This window comes from Python bivittatus, unplaced genomic scaffold (genome assembly GCF_059951505.1).
Source record: "Python bivittatus isolate LINGU-HERP-01145 unplaced genomic scaffold, Pbiv_v1 ctg000220_np1212, whole genome shotgun sequence".
Classification (NCBI taxonomy): domain Eukaryota; kingdom Metazoa; phylum Chordata; class Lepidosauria; order Squamata; family Pythonidae; genus Python; species Python bivittatus.
Window position 1 is genome coordinate 34,554,347 of NW_028277048.1, and position 15,428 is coordinate 34,569,774.

Sequence of the window (15,428 nt, forward strand, 5' to 3'; positions counted from 1 at the left end):
TCAATCAAGACCTAACATCAGGGGCAGGATCAACCCTGTAGAATATGCTGCTCCTGCAAATCTGGATGGTCCCTATGCCATTAAACTTCCAGAAAACTGTCAAACATGATCATTCTGGAAGTCATTTGGGGCACATTGCTAGTTTTGATTCTCTTTACCTTAGTTTTAATTTAATGTGCTGCTAATTTTTATATGAGCTATACAAACCACTTCTATCCTCTGAATGGATCACTGCTGTGTTTTGATAAGTCTTTCTTGCCTAGGCTATAGGCATCAAACAATTGGGCAGGTAGCAATCTTAAGAATCCAGGAGGCTGGGAGAATTCGTAGGGTAGGAATGCCTGACTGTACTGTGGGTTGTCAAGTCATGTTCATTTCATAGTGACAAGGAAGGGAAAAACTGGGTAGAGGCAGAACATTTCCAGATTGTATTATAATGACAACTCTATATATGCCTCTTCTTTTAGTTATTAATTCCATATTCTAAAGACATTTGTCCTAAGGAACGACTTCCTTTCTGTGATGAATCTGCTCCCAATGCTAATTTGTTCTAGGTGTTTTTAAAAAATAGCAACATGCCTCCTTTTTGGCCTTGTGACAGAGGCCTTACTGCCTCTCTTAGCCATTAACTCTTCCTAACATTTTTCTTTTAATGGATTGGTTTTATTTTTATGTTGTTTGTTTGTTTCTACGATTTCTATGCTGCTTTATTTCAGACTGGCTCTAGCACATTATTTGATTGTTCTCCGAAAGGAGAAGTGGAATGGCTCTGTGGGATATGCTTGCAGAGCTAGAGCGACCAAAATCCATATGACTATTGGGTGGCAACAGAGAAGTGCTGAAGGCTCTCACTCTTGGCTGTTCTCTGGTGGTGGTCCAGATGTTTGCAGCCCAGATTTGATAGCCCTAGGCGTAGCTTCCTCACCACTCATTTCATTTACCCAACAATCCTACAAAGTGGGTTTGGCTGAGAGACTAAACTCATACAGTACGTTTTGAGGATTGGAATTCTGATTTTCTTAGTCCTAATCCCACCTTGTAAAAAGGATCCCTCTCTGGTTTTCAGTTTGCTCTGGAATTGGTATGATAATTATTCAGCTCTGCTGATCTTTCAAGGAAAGGTCTCATAGCCAACATATTTTTATAGCTTGTATTAGTTTTACAGTACTGTATTATTGCAATGAGTTTTAAATTTGTTTCTTGAGCCTTCGAACTACAGTTTTCAGGTAGGAGCATCTTTCCTTTACACAGCACCTACTTGATTAGATGCTGGGGAAAAAAAATATCAACAGTTGTTGTGGTTGCTGCTGTTGTTATAACTATTGATTGTGGGAGGCATGCATTCCACTTTTTACAGGTTCTCAGAAATGATTGCAGCAAAGGTATTCTGCGTCCTCCCAGAGACGCTTAAATTGCATCATATTTGGGAGCAGCTCACGAAGCAGCCATATGGCTGCATTCACACATGCTGCCATTTAGTCTGCTGTATCCTGAATGAGGAAAAAGGACACATAACCTGCAGCGACTCTTATTTATTTTCCAAAGCACTCTTTAATAACTTCCTCATCTACAGGGGGAAAGAAAAGGCAGCTATTTCAGAGGATAATTCCATTCAGATGTGTTGCTTATTTTCCATACAGCCGAGAAAGTGTGTGTGTGGCTCCCATATCTCTGTAACACAATGTGGTTTTCAAAAGAAAACTGACAGCTTCCTCTGTCTTTTTGGAGGCTCTTTAAAACATTTCATTTTGAGAGTCTGCTCCATGGTTTGCTGGAAAAGTGGATCACTCTCAGTGAATTGAAATCCCAGGTGAACGGCACCGTTCTATGACTTGGACAGATGAACAAAACTACTAAAATGTAAATATAGCTCTTTCAAGAATGCTTTCTATTTAGACATATCAATTGCTTTTAACATTTCTTCGGTCTATTTTGCGAGCCTGCATGTCCAGCACTTGCACTTTTGTAATCTCTAATGGGAACTTGTTCCATTGCCCAGTTGTGATCAATATCGTTTTTGTGGCACAACTTCAGTCAGCATCTGAGGTGGAGACAGTTACCATTTTGATACAATGGCGTGCAAATCTCTTCCCAACCGAAACACTCGACTTCTTTACATTTACTTCAGCGGCAGCAGTCGTGGTCATGTGTTGAATGGACATTGAAACCCAGGGGAAAAAAAGGGCTAGTCTTACAACCACAATGTGCAAGAACTATTGTGGTGTTGGTGGATAGTGCTGAATCAGAGTAACTTGTGTACCTTTCATGGGTGACTGTGAATTACTCACTTCTGTTTAGCCTATATACACCCAAGGGTGATGTAAGGTGATTTCAATATATGCTACTTTTAGCATTTTAGAATACTGATGGTACAATGCCCTGTTGATTTGTAAAAGTAGTTCCTAAAAGCCCATCTTCTTCAGTTTTTGTTCTTTGCATCTTCTCTGAAATCTCACGAAATATTTCGCCATTCTTGAAAACATTTCATTTCAGTTCTTTTTATTACCTGCTAGAACAAGGGTTAATTTGTAATCAGAGCAAAGACATAAAGGTCACTCACTTATTTTAGTTTTCTGTGTTTAGATTCTACCATCAGGATCAATTCTTTTAATCTTCATCTCTGATATTCCAACCCATTTATAAAGCAGCTTTTGAGACATGACGCAAACCAGCAGTTTTAAAACCACAGATCCTTCTAATAAATCTGGAAGATTAAACACCTCACACCCGTGAGAGCCCGTTGCTTGAGATGACACAGTTATGGGTCCTGAATAAATCTAATGTTATAATCCTGCTTAAGTGCAATCAGATGAGAGCCTGGCACAACTGAAGCAAAAGGGAATTAATTGTAAGCAGCTGGGCAAAAAATGATAGTGGATTTCAATCAAAGCATTAATTAAATGGAGGAAATGCCCATTTGTCCTTATGCTGCCACTCACAGGACCAACTTTTTATGTACGGATGGCTGCAAAGAGTTTTTGAAATGAACAAAAATTAACTTTCTGTCTTTCAGATCAAGGGAGAAGGTGGGAGATGAAAAGCAGTGCCAGGAAAAGGAAGGAATGGAAGGAGTCCCTCACTAACTGGTGATTCATCCATCCTACTGAAAGGACAAAGTTTCTCTTCTCTCCGCTTTTCAGTAAAAATTCCTTGAGGTTATGTTCAAATGATCTAAAACCAACTTAAGGTTTAAGCAAAAATGATAAAGCTTTATGATTAATTGGAGAGTAACAAAACTGAAACTAGCCAGCTCTGGGTAGGTGTGGCAATATAAATGCACAATAGCCTAAGAGATATTGACATGGTGTCAATATTGTTCCTGTAGGCTGTTTCCCATGTCTTTCGTGGGAAGTGGATATGTTTATGCAGGCTGAAATCTGATAAAAACTGAAGTTTAGAATGCTGATGCACTAACCTCCCTGGATTATGATTAACTATTTCCCCTATTTATCACAGGCAGCCCTTATTATTTTAATAACTCCCTATCAATATTTGCCTTTTGGAAGAATGCAAATATAATTTGCTTGTGCATATACATAGTTGCTTTTCTTAGCCCTCTGTAGGTCCTAGACATTTGTTTTATTTTTTCTGGAAGTTGGATAAGTGAACTTGTCAAACTCCCGGCGAACAATGAATCATAAACATTTAAAGCCATCTATGACCTTCATTATGACAATATGAAATAAACATAATTATAACCAAGCAAGCAAGATTTATATATATATATATATATATATATATATATTAATTTCATATATATATATATGAATTTCATATATATATATATATGAATTTCATATATATATATATGAATTTCATATATATATATATATATATATATGAATTTCATATATATATATATATATATATATATATGAATTTCATATATATATATATATATATATATATATATATATATGAAATTCATATATATATATATATATATATATATATATATGAAATTAAGGAATGGTGTAGAACACAGAGGTTATTCCAGCCTCCAAAACCACATTTTCAGTTTTCTGGAATAGAGCCAGCATGAGGGCCAGTCAGATCTTGGAGGGGAGTTTGTTCCAGAGGGCTGGGGCTAACACTCAGAAGTTCTCATTCTAGGCTGGTGCTCTCCTAACCTCTGAAGTGAAGGGATATGTACCATTTCTACATGTACCCTCTGTACATCAACAAGATGGACAGACTCTAGAGACTCCTGAAGGTCTTTTCTGTTGTGGGACTTGCCTTTTGGAATGATCTCCCCCCAAGATTCATATGGCCCCTATCCTGTTAGCCTTGGTTCTTTCCCCAGACATTGGCCAGGACAATAGATGAGGCCATCTTTTGAGAGGTGGGTTGTACATTTAGTGAACTCCAGCTGTATATTGTTTGCTGTAATGTTTTATGGATTTTGTTTTTTGTTAATGTTGTATGCTTTTCAAATTTACCCTATGGCTTAATTGGTGGTGGTGGTAGTGTTATTTAGAGTTGCTTTTTAATGAGATGGGCAGTGACAAATTTCATATATAAAAATGACTGACTGACTGACTGAATAAAATAATGTATGCCACCTGGAGTTGCAGTTGCACAAGTTGGGCTGCTATATAAATCAGCTAGATAGAACCAATGCAGCACCCACACTATTGGTGCTTTATGGCTGAATCATCTTCCATCTGTTGACCTGTGGGTTGCTGCCTTTTGTAACAACTGCAGGTTCCAGGTAGTTTTTAGGGGCAGCCCCAGTACATTTAAGAAATCCAATCTTTAGGTAATAAAGGTATGAGTTACCATCACAAAGGCTTCCCACTCTAGATATGGCTACAAACTGGCAGAACGGCTGTAGCTGGCAAAAGTGTCCCTGGCAGTCGTTTCCACCTGCTGATCTCACTGGAGTTGAGAATATGTAGAGGAGTATGGAGATAACCTTGAAGAAGGAAGGCAAGAGCAGTTAAGTCAACACCAGCTCAGCCCTATGAAAGAGGAGGGGATAAGAAAGAAACTCAAGATTCCTCTTTGGAATAAGAGAGGGCTGAGGAAAATTCTGTCAGGCTTTCAAGGTTCTGTTATTACGCAAAAGAACCTAGAACAATAAGATACAGTTCCAGTAGTCTTTGCGTGTCTGTTTCCTGATCTGGCCTAGCTTACAGGAATGGCAGAATACAAGAATACCCCCAAGTTAGAAGTGCAACCCCCCTGAAGAATCAGTTGGGAGTCCACGAACCATGAAGTGGTTTGTAAGCAGAGCCACAATTTCATCTTGCTTGGTTGAATTTCAGTTTGTTTCATCCCATCTACTCTCTTATTACTTGTAGACGTTGGGTAAGGATTTTCATTGTATCTCCTACCTAGTTCTGAGTGGGGATGCATAACTCGGTATCTTCTGCATATTGATGATACCATACTCTGAACTGAAGAATGATTTCCCCGGAGGATTCATATGGATGTTAATAATAGCTGAAAGAGGTAAGCTATATAGCATCCTGTATTGGAATGTCATGCTCCAACCCCCATCATTATCAACTGGAATTGCTTACTCAGCCAGGAGCAGAATGAATACAAAACAGTGCCTCTGAGTCCCAACTCATGTAAAAAAAGCAGATTCAACATTTATAGAACCATGATTACCTGATAGTAAAGGTGTTACATCTGATCCAGTTGCACTTAATATTTACTTTTTCTGAATGCTCAGATTTCATTTCATTGCTTGTTTTTCTATTTTCTGTTCTATTTCCTCTTTTGTTCTTTTGTTTGTACTACACCGGTAAATGATACCCTACAAAAAGATTCCGCCCATCTTTACTTCCATAAACAGATTGAATACTATGAGGAAGTTTTCACAGTAATCTGCAAGATTGGAGAGAGAAGAAAGAAAAAGAGAAAAAGAGAGAAGATTGTGAATGCCATCAAATACAAAATATCAAAAGAGGCAATGGCAGCTTAATTATTTGTGGGTGGTGATAGTACGGGACATGACCTTGATGGAAATATGCAAGAACAGTTACCAAGGCAAAAGGGGCTGAACTGTTTTTTAAGCCCTGGGAAACAAGATAATACCGAGAAACTGTTCAGGCAGATGCCTCCATGATTCACTGGGGCATAAGAAGGGGGTGGGGGAGATACAGCCCCATCAGACCTGCAAGATTCTGTTGTTATAGCCACTCTCAATAAAGGTAGTTCCAGTCTTCCTATGGAGTTGGCTTCCTGGTCTGGTCTACCTAGTGGGCTGACATTGAGGGGAAAGGGGTGAATTGTAGAAAAAAATCATTGTTTCCAAAATTTAGAAATTAATTTCTTAAAGTTATACACTGAGTATATAGTATACCAGTTAGGACTTGAGGATCTCTCAACATTTTGAAAGTTGGTTGTAGGCTGTGTGTTTGTGTCTGTGTGCACATATATACTGTATGCAGCAACAGATTTCTGATAATCATACAAAGAAAGATACATAAAATTATTACATGGAAAAAGTATGAAGCACTTATTTAGTTTTCCTATAAAGTAGTATTTTCCAAGTAAGAGATTCATACTATTTTAATATCCATTTATGTACAATATACTGTACTATATCATTTTGTTTTGGTCTTTTTTTTTTTTTTTGGTTAAGAAGATGCCTATATATTGATAATTTGCTAGCATAGGGTTATATCAGGCAACACAGAGCTAATATTCATTCTACAACAATTTTAGCTCAGCATCAAGAAATCAAAATTGGCTGTACATTGCAGCAAATTCTGAGCTGCTGCTTTATCATTTTAAGGACATGTTCAAAAATATCTTCCCTTTTTCAGAGGAAACAACTTCCCCCTTAGAGTTGTGGAAGGGCTAACTATGGCCTTATCCCCACAGCCTCTTTAGCCTGGTGCTGAGATGGACTGTTAGCTATTTGTTGAGGACAAATTTCACAACAGAGCTTCCATCTTGGTGTCAACCTATTGCTATGGCAAAGTAATCTGGCATGAAAGTGGTGTTTGTCATAGGAAAACACAGTACCATCTCCTATGGGAACATTCTGGTTGGCACGGCAGAGGAGTTTGAGGGAGATTGGCAACCTGCAGGGCTCCTACTAGTCCACTGCAGGTTCACCATCTACCATCCAGCCATTGGGCTCTGTCTCGCAGAGAGCAGAATCTTCCTGGTAAGTTTTCTCTGAAGTTGCCAGTCTTCCTGGTAATCTCCATGCTGCCTCTTGGTTTCTCTTGCTGGAGATGAGAAAAACTGTTTGCAAGTAAAAGTGTCATATTCATGGATTCTTCAAATGGTGCTGGAAAAGAATTGGACATTCTGACTTGATATAAAATGTCTTCCTCTGTTGCATGTTCATCACACCATAGACAGCATGTCTAGGAAGGGTAAAATTAATTTTTTTAAAACATTATTTCTAATTTTTTTTTTTTACTGTTCTAACAACCTGAGATACTATCTTAAAAACTAGTCAGCCTATGGAAAGGGAAATTAATGTAGGAATTTCCTAAATGTTTCCCCCCCCCCCCCTTGTATTTAGAGAATGTGTAGACATAGAATAATAAGTTCAGTTAGATCATGCATTCTGCTGGCTTGGTAGCTTCCTACTTCAGGTGGCTAAACTTCTTCCTATTTAGTGGGAAGGCTAATGATATCCATTAACTAATTTTGTTGGGAAAGCAATAAGTGATAGTATATATATGTATATGTATATGTATATGTATGTGTGTCTGTGTGTGCATGTGCGTGCGCATGCGCACACACGTGTGTGTGTGTATTTAATCAGTTTAGGGAATGGAAGTCATTTCAGAGGATGATAAAGCCCAACAAAGCCATAAGTTAGATATAGGATTGGTTTGCAGAAACACAGAAGAGACCAAATCATAATAAATCAGAGCTAAACATAAACAAGAATAACAAAATTTTTGAAAGGAAGAAAGAACAGTTCTTAACTAAACAGCATACAGTACATCTATTTTCCCTCAAACTAGAATTGTGGTGGATGGAGTTCCAGCGTTGGTTACAGATTCTTTTGAAGGTTTTACTATGTTAAAGCTTTATTATGTTATACACTCTTATCCAGTGACATGACCAGATCAAACAAATTGGTGTCATCTCTTGTGGAAGGAGTAGAGATGCAGGAAGTGGGAAGTGAGAGAGGGGGCACCATTTCAGTTCTGCTTCAGGCCCTCTAACCATGTGCCTTGGTTATATCCAACTGTCAGGCTTGCCTCCTCATCCTGAAAAACTGATTCAAGGCTAACTTGCATTCCTGGTGCCTCACATATTAAGAGTGTTGAGCTACGTGGAATCACCTTGAGAAGAATGTTGAAAAAAAAATCAGACTGGTCAATTTTCAGCAACCTCACAAAAATAAATTCCACTTCTTATCTAGATGAACCCACCTGGGCCAGATTGCAAGATTTCATTATACAGATGGTGAAAAATGATATCCTGTCATCCAAAAACACACTCTTTCCTGCTCTGCCGAAGAAGAAAAATGCATTTCATTAAAATGGAAAGTTTTGTTCCAGTACTGTGCAGTCTCTCCCTTGATCAAGATTTCTTTTTTGGAAAAAATATTCAGAGCCAAGACTTTTTTCCCCCCAATCCAGACATCTTGTGTATATGTGCATGTATAAAAAAGAGAGTAAAAGGTTGGGAATTGAAATTCCAATCCACACTTTGTGAAAATCAGAATTAAACTCTAATTAAAGGTTTGATGCTAGCCGCTGAAACCACAGTGAATTGCTGCACAGCTATATCCTGGCAACATTCATCCTGAGCTAACGGAGGTTGAAGTGCCGGTGAAGTTAAGACAAACACCGTCACTGCCGTGGTATAGATCAGGAGCAGTCTACCAAGCAGTTCAGTGACACGGAATGGAAAGCAGTAGCATAAAGTATTTGAAGATGGTTGTATTACTCAGCTGATTAGAATGTATATCCAGCTGTTGACTCCAATCAACCTGGATATACAACAGGAAACCTAAATAGCTTGTAACACTGCAATGCGTCCTTAGAACCCAGGGCTTTGCATCAGAAGTATGCTCTGAGAATTGGGCCTCGGCCATGTGATGTAGCAGTAAAGGCATAGGTGGCCTTGAACATGTGCCATGCTGGTGTATATTTATTTTTTAGCACTAAGTAAGCAGCCAAATTCCATATACTGTATATATGAAATTTGTGAGAAGGATTCTTAGGCCTGATAGCAGTGTTATTCCAGGTGTAGAGCTTTGACTTTCTCTGTTTTAACATAAAGCCACTTTGGATAGCAGGTTTCTTGCAAGCCATAGAGCATTGCATCTTTGTCTTGCATAAAATGTGGCAGAAGGCAGGAGTGAAAAACGAGTGGCCCAGGGGCTGCATGTGACCTGCCAACCTCTGTTTTGTGAATAGAACCAAAATAGGACTCTTTTGGAGCATTTCTTGGGTTGGTTGGTTTGCTTTTTTTAATGAGACAAAACAGGTGTCTAAAGGCTTGCAGGGGCTTAATGTCACCTTTCACTCCTTAAAAATCTTGAAACCCCCTCGTAAAGTGGAGTGTGGCCTTCATTATTGAGGTTTGCAAAGACTGATGTAACCTTTGGGTTAATCACCTGGTCTCTTAGCACTTTCTAACTTCCTGGTAGAGGAGCTCATTTTGAACCAAGTTAATTGAGAAAATAGGTTGACATATGATCTACATTCCATCATTTGTTACACATAAGTAAGCAACAATTTGTAATTATTTGAGAACAATCAAGAGGAAGATTACGGTATGAAACGCCTTCAGATTTTAAAGCTTTGGGGCCTCACGGAACAAGCGGTGAGGGAGGGACTGATAGTTTTTTGTATGATGATTTAACCAAACAGAGCGAGGAAGAATATTACTGACTTCTTCATGGATGAGATTAGGCAACAACCAACATTTTGGAAAGTGATTCTTAGGATGATTAGGCTTGATGTCTATTGACATCTAGTATTAAAAGAAGCTAGCCTGCAAATACAAATTGTGCCAATTTGGGTGGGGGTATGAGAAAAAGAAGAGAAAATATTAGTTATTCTAATTAATTCAATCCAAAAGTCAAGATAATCCAGGCACGATATAGGAAGGCTATGGAGATTGAATATAACCTAGTTCTATTTGCTGATGTATCTTTAAATTTATCAACACACAACTCACATGGCTGAATCTTGTTAATGGTGTAGAAAGGATTGTTATTGTATTGCTTCATCTTCTTTAAAAACAAAATGAATGTGGCTTAGGTTCTAGTACTCATTCAAGCTCTAGTAAAGGTCAGGAGTGGGTTTTGTTTTCTTCCTTTTTAACATTCTCACCTAAAAGATAGAAGAAATTCTAAAATGAAGTAGGAGGGAGAGAGAAGGTTTAAGCTATCCTCATTTTGCATGAGATCATTTTGATTATGTTTGCAAAGCTCAGACGCAAACCAAACAAAGAAAGAGAGAGGAAGAGTCAGTTGCATGCCACATATATAGAGTAGTATAATATGTAGTTTAACCCCAGCTTCTAGGAAGGAAGGAAGAAAGTAAATAAGTAAGTAAGTAAGTTCAGGGAGGGACTTCTTGGCTCATCAAGATTGCAGAGGAACCACCTGCAAACTGAAATTTAGACCTTCTTTAGTGAAGGTACTAATTAATAAATGTTGGCAGGGTTGTTATGAGCCTTGAGAAGTGGTTCTGTGAATTGTAATGTTTCTCTCTGTCTCTTTCTGCATTATTATAATTTCTCCTCCACTTTTCTTTTGGGAGAGCACATGATTCCAACTAAGTTATACTAATATTATGTTGCTGTAAGCTAACACTGTATTATTAATTTATCAAGAGTCTCCACTCACTGTCAGGAAGAATGCTATTTTCTCTTTGTCCTCTTCTTCATGGCAGCCAAGTGCTCTCAGCCACAACAGAAATCTTTGTTAAAAGCATCATCTTTGGCCTTGCGCATTGCCAGTAAATCTGGTGGTGGCCTCAGAGCTTTTTAAAATTTTTTTTTATTGCATTGTATTCCTTGTGGCTGCCACTACTAAGGTAACACCAAAGAGGGCACTATTCTCTAATGGCTGCTTAGTAAGGCTGCACTTGCTCTTCTAGTCTTGTGCTGATGATGTGATCTGAATGGGCAATAATATTCACATGTTCTTGTTTTAACAAGGTGGTTCTTTTTCTTCCTCCAACTTTGGGTTTATAGCATGCCATTATTGCTGCATGGGAATTTGGTTTCACTCTTGCTCTTTTATGAGGTGGCAAAGGTACAAGAGGCGAACTGACAGCTTATTAATTGGACTTTATAAATTGGACAGATAATTATTTGACTCAGTTCTGACCTGAAACAAGAAGGAACTTAATAGATTGCAAGGAACTCCCTGTAATACTGGAAGTTTCAACTGTTGCTAAATACCAACTTCTTGGAACCACTGGATTATTTGGGCTGAATCTCAAGTAAAATTTAATAGAATTTCTACATTTATTCTTCCTGCCACTGCTGTTTTCCCAATCAATTTGTCATCTTCAGTTATATTCCCCTTTGGTTATAGTAGATGAATTGAGGAAAACAGCAGTATGTGTTTATCTTGTATATTTAAACGCAACATGTTTAGAGAGGAAGTGTCTATATATGTACAAAGACTGTGTGAAAGTGTGAAATAAACAACATGAGGGTGTCCATGTTGACAGTTCTTGTTACTATCACTAATTTCTTAAAGACTGCTGCCAACGTGAGAAAGATCCATGGGTATGTGTGAAAGAGTCTCCCCACTACCACCCTAAACTAATTGGACTTGAAATGGATTGTTCAGTAAAGATGCTTTCATTCATGGCAGATATCTTGATTAATTAGAGTTCTCTCTGACACATTTACTAAAGTCAGAATGATTCACACTGGCACTTTGGTTTGGTTACTATATTCTGAATTTAAGACAGGAGAACAATATTCTGGCTAATTTGCAAACTGATATTGATGAATATATCACCAGGAACCATTCCCTGCCCCCCTCCCAAAAAAAATAATTCCAGGAGGTTTCTGCAAACTTATCCTTATCCTATTTCTGAAATCTCACAAGATTTGATGATTCTACGAGATTTCAGATATGTTTTAATATTCTTTAAATCATTTTTATTTTAAATGTGTTTTAGATACCACAAGCACTGTTAGCTTCAGTAGATGCTCTGCTACCCGTTTCTGCTGTGGTCCCTTGATTAAGGCTGAAAAGCACTGTAATCTATATTTTAGGAAACATAGCACAGTATTAATTATATATTTTTAACTGTTATAATTGTTTTTGCATTTTGTAAGCCATCCAGAGTCTACTGGAATGGGCAGCTATAATAAATTTAAATAATAAGAATAAGAATACTTAATGTCAAATACTATTATTATACATTTTCTGTTCCTTGGAAAAGTAAGTAATTGCCAAAAGAAATTACCCCAACTATATCTGATTTACTGTGGAATTCAGGTACAAACAAACAAGGCCTTTCCTTCTCATAGAACAGTATTATGATAGGTTGTCTTTAGATATGATTGTTTCTAGTACCAGTTTGATTTGCTGGGTCTCACAAGGATGTTCTGGTTAGCGTCTTCATTTATGTCTTTTCCACACATACTTCTTAACTGATCTTTAAGAGACAGATTTTCTTCTATTTACATATGGTTCTGACCCCGGTCCTCAAGGCAAAGAGTCCTGTGCAGTGGACAGTCTGTTCTTCTAAACTGCCTGATTCTCATATAAAAACAGGACACCTGCAAACTGTGAAACGTTTCCCCTGAGTTTATGGCCTACATCATGCTTGGAAAATTGCAGACAAGCAATCGATGAAGTAGAGCAAAACAGCACGTCTATCAGATAATGCTTCAAAAAATTTTATATAATAAATGGAAGATTTATAAAGACTGGGGGGAAGAACTAGCATGGTGGTTGGACATGTTATGAATTCAAAAAATCTTATGCTCAGCTGCTGTGATTTGGTCATGGAAGACCACTGCCAGTCATACAAGATAACAGTGGATTGTACACACACACTGTTTTTGTGAGTAACCATTTGTGAACTCAGGGGGTTCCCTGTGATTCAAGAGGTCTCTCTGGTCTGTAGGAAAATTCAAAAGGTCGAGGTAACATCCTAGTGAATGTTATATTTCATTTTGTTTCTGAAAACTTCCTACATTCTCCTCACAGTCTTGTTGGAATAAAACATGAATTAATCTTCCACATGAGAACCAGTTTGGTGTAGGCACCAGGCTAGAAATTGGGAGACCATGAGTTCTAGTCCCACTTGAGACATGAAGCCAGCTGGGTGACCTTGGGCCAGTTGCTTGCTCTCAGCCCTAGGAAGCAAGCAATGGCAAACCACTTCCAAAATCTTGCCAAGAAAACTGCAAGGGCTAGTCCAGGCAATCACCAGGAGTCAACAATGACTCAAAGGCACACATACACACACAAAATAAAATAAAAATAAATCACAGCTTGGATGCTTTCTTTGCCTGGTGTTTTTTCAGCATTCCTTTTTATGCACTATACGATTTTGGCTTCTCCTTACCACTCCTACTTGGAGCTGTCATTTTAAACACAGCCTGGTGACTCTCCTCAATTCTGACCCTTTTTAAAATTGAACTCCTCAGAAACAGGTTTAGTCAAGCCTAAGAACCTTGAAGGAGGTTCAAGTGTAGGTTGTTTTGTGCTACTGTTCAATTAACCATGTTTTCTGGCTGAGCACATTGTACAGCTGTGGCTTATTCAATATGCCAGTTATATACAATAGGCTGATTACTGGCAATTACTGGGAATCTGGATGGGAGAGAACTGCTTTGACTTAATTCTAGGGAGACTGGGTGGTTGTGGGTTTTGGACCTCCCAAGATCCAGATCTGGGGATTTTCCACCTTTGGTTCTGGGTGGGTTTACACTTCCCTGGCCAGAGTTGGTACATGATTTGGGAGTCTTCCTGGACTCATAGTTCCTGCTTGAAGAGGTGGCAGTTATGGTCAATTACACTTGTTTCTGGATTGGGGGACCCTGCTCACTGATGCCTTAATCGCCTCCTGGTTGGATTTCTGCAATTTACTCGACATGAAGCTGCCCTTGAAGATCATCTGGCAAACTGCAACTGGTCCAGAATTCAATGATACTTTAGCAGGAGGAAAACCTCTTAGTAACATCACTACTTCAGGAGCTGTATTGGCTCCCAGTAGGCTTCTAGGTGCAATTCAGGGTATTAGTTCTCTCCTATAAACATGACATAGGACCAGGCAATTTGTGAGACTGCCATCTCCTGTCATCCCACAACACTGCACAAGATGGGAAAGCTGTAGGTCTCTTCTTTGAAGCAGTGACACCTAATGGGACTTAGAAGATACCTTCTCTTGCTGCATATGCCCTTTGGAACAAAGTTCTCCCCATTTTTTCATTAGTCTGCTGTATTTATTTATTTATTTATTTATTTTTTCAACTGCCCATCTCCCCTCAATGGGGGAACTCTGGGCGATTCACAACAAACATTAAAAACATAAAATATATAAATACATAAAACCTTAATTAAAAACATTACTAAAAAAGAGAAAGAGAGTCCAAGAGAATGAAAAAATCTGAGGCTGAAGGCAGAAGGCCTCTACGGGGCTAGCCATCCCCATGCTTGAGGTCTTCCCACCCCACCCCAGGCCAAGTGGCAGAACCAGGTCTTCAAAGCCTTATGGAAGGCCAGGAGTGTGGGGGCCAATTGCACCTCCAGGGGCAGAATGTTCCAAAGAGCGGGGGCTACCGCAGAGAAGGCCCGCCTCTGGACCCCACCAGTCGAAGTTCTTTCACTGAGGGGGCCCAAAGCACACCCTCTCTGTGTGATTGGGTGGGACGGGTTGAAGTCATAGGGGAGAGGCGGTCCCTTAGATAACCTGGTCCCATGCCATGTAGGGCTTTAACCAACACCTTGAATTGGACCCAGAAGCAAACTGGTACCCAATGCTGCTCACGGAGCAGAGGTGTTACATGGGCCCTCCTTGGGGCACCAACAATAGCCCGTGCGGCTGCATTCTGGACCAGCTGTAGCTTCCGGATACTCTTCAAGGGTAGCCCCATGTAGAGTGCATTGCAGTAGTCTATCTGGGAGATACCAAGGGCATGAGTGACTGTTCGAAGGGCATCCTGATCCAGGAAAGGGCGTAACTGATGCACAACCCGAAGTTGTGCAAAGGCCCTCCTTGCCACGGCTGCTACCTGCTCTTCAAGCAGGAGCCGTGAGTCTAGGAGGACCCCCAGAATATGCACTGGGTCTGTCTGGGGCAGTGCTACCCCATCCAGCACCAAGGATGACAAAATCCCGGATACAGAGGAGCCATTAACCCACAGCCACTCTGTCTTACCAGGGTTCAGCTGAAGCCTGTTGTTCCCCATCCAAACCCTTACAGCCTCCAGGCACTGTGAAAGGGCGGCCACGGCATCACTTACTTCACCAGGGATGGAGATGTATAGCTGCGTATCATCAGCATACT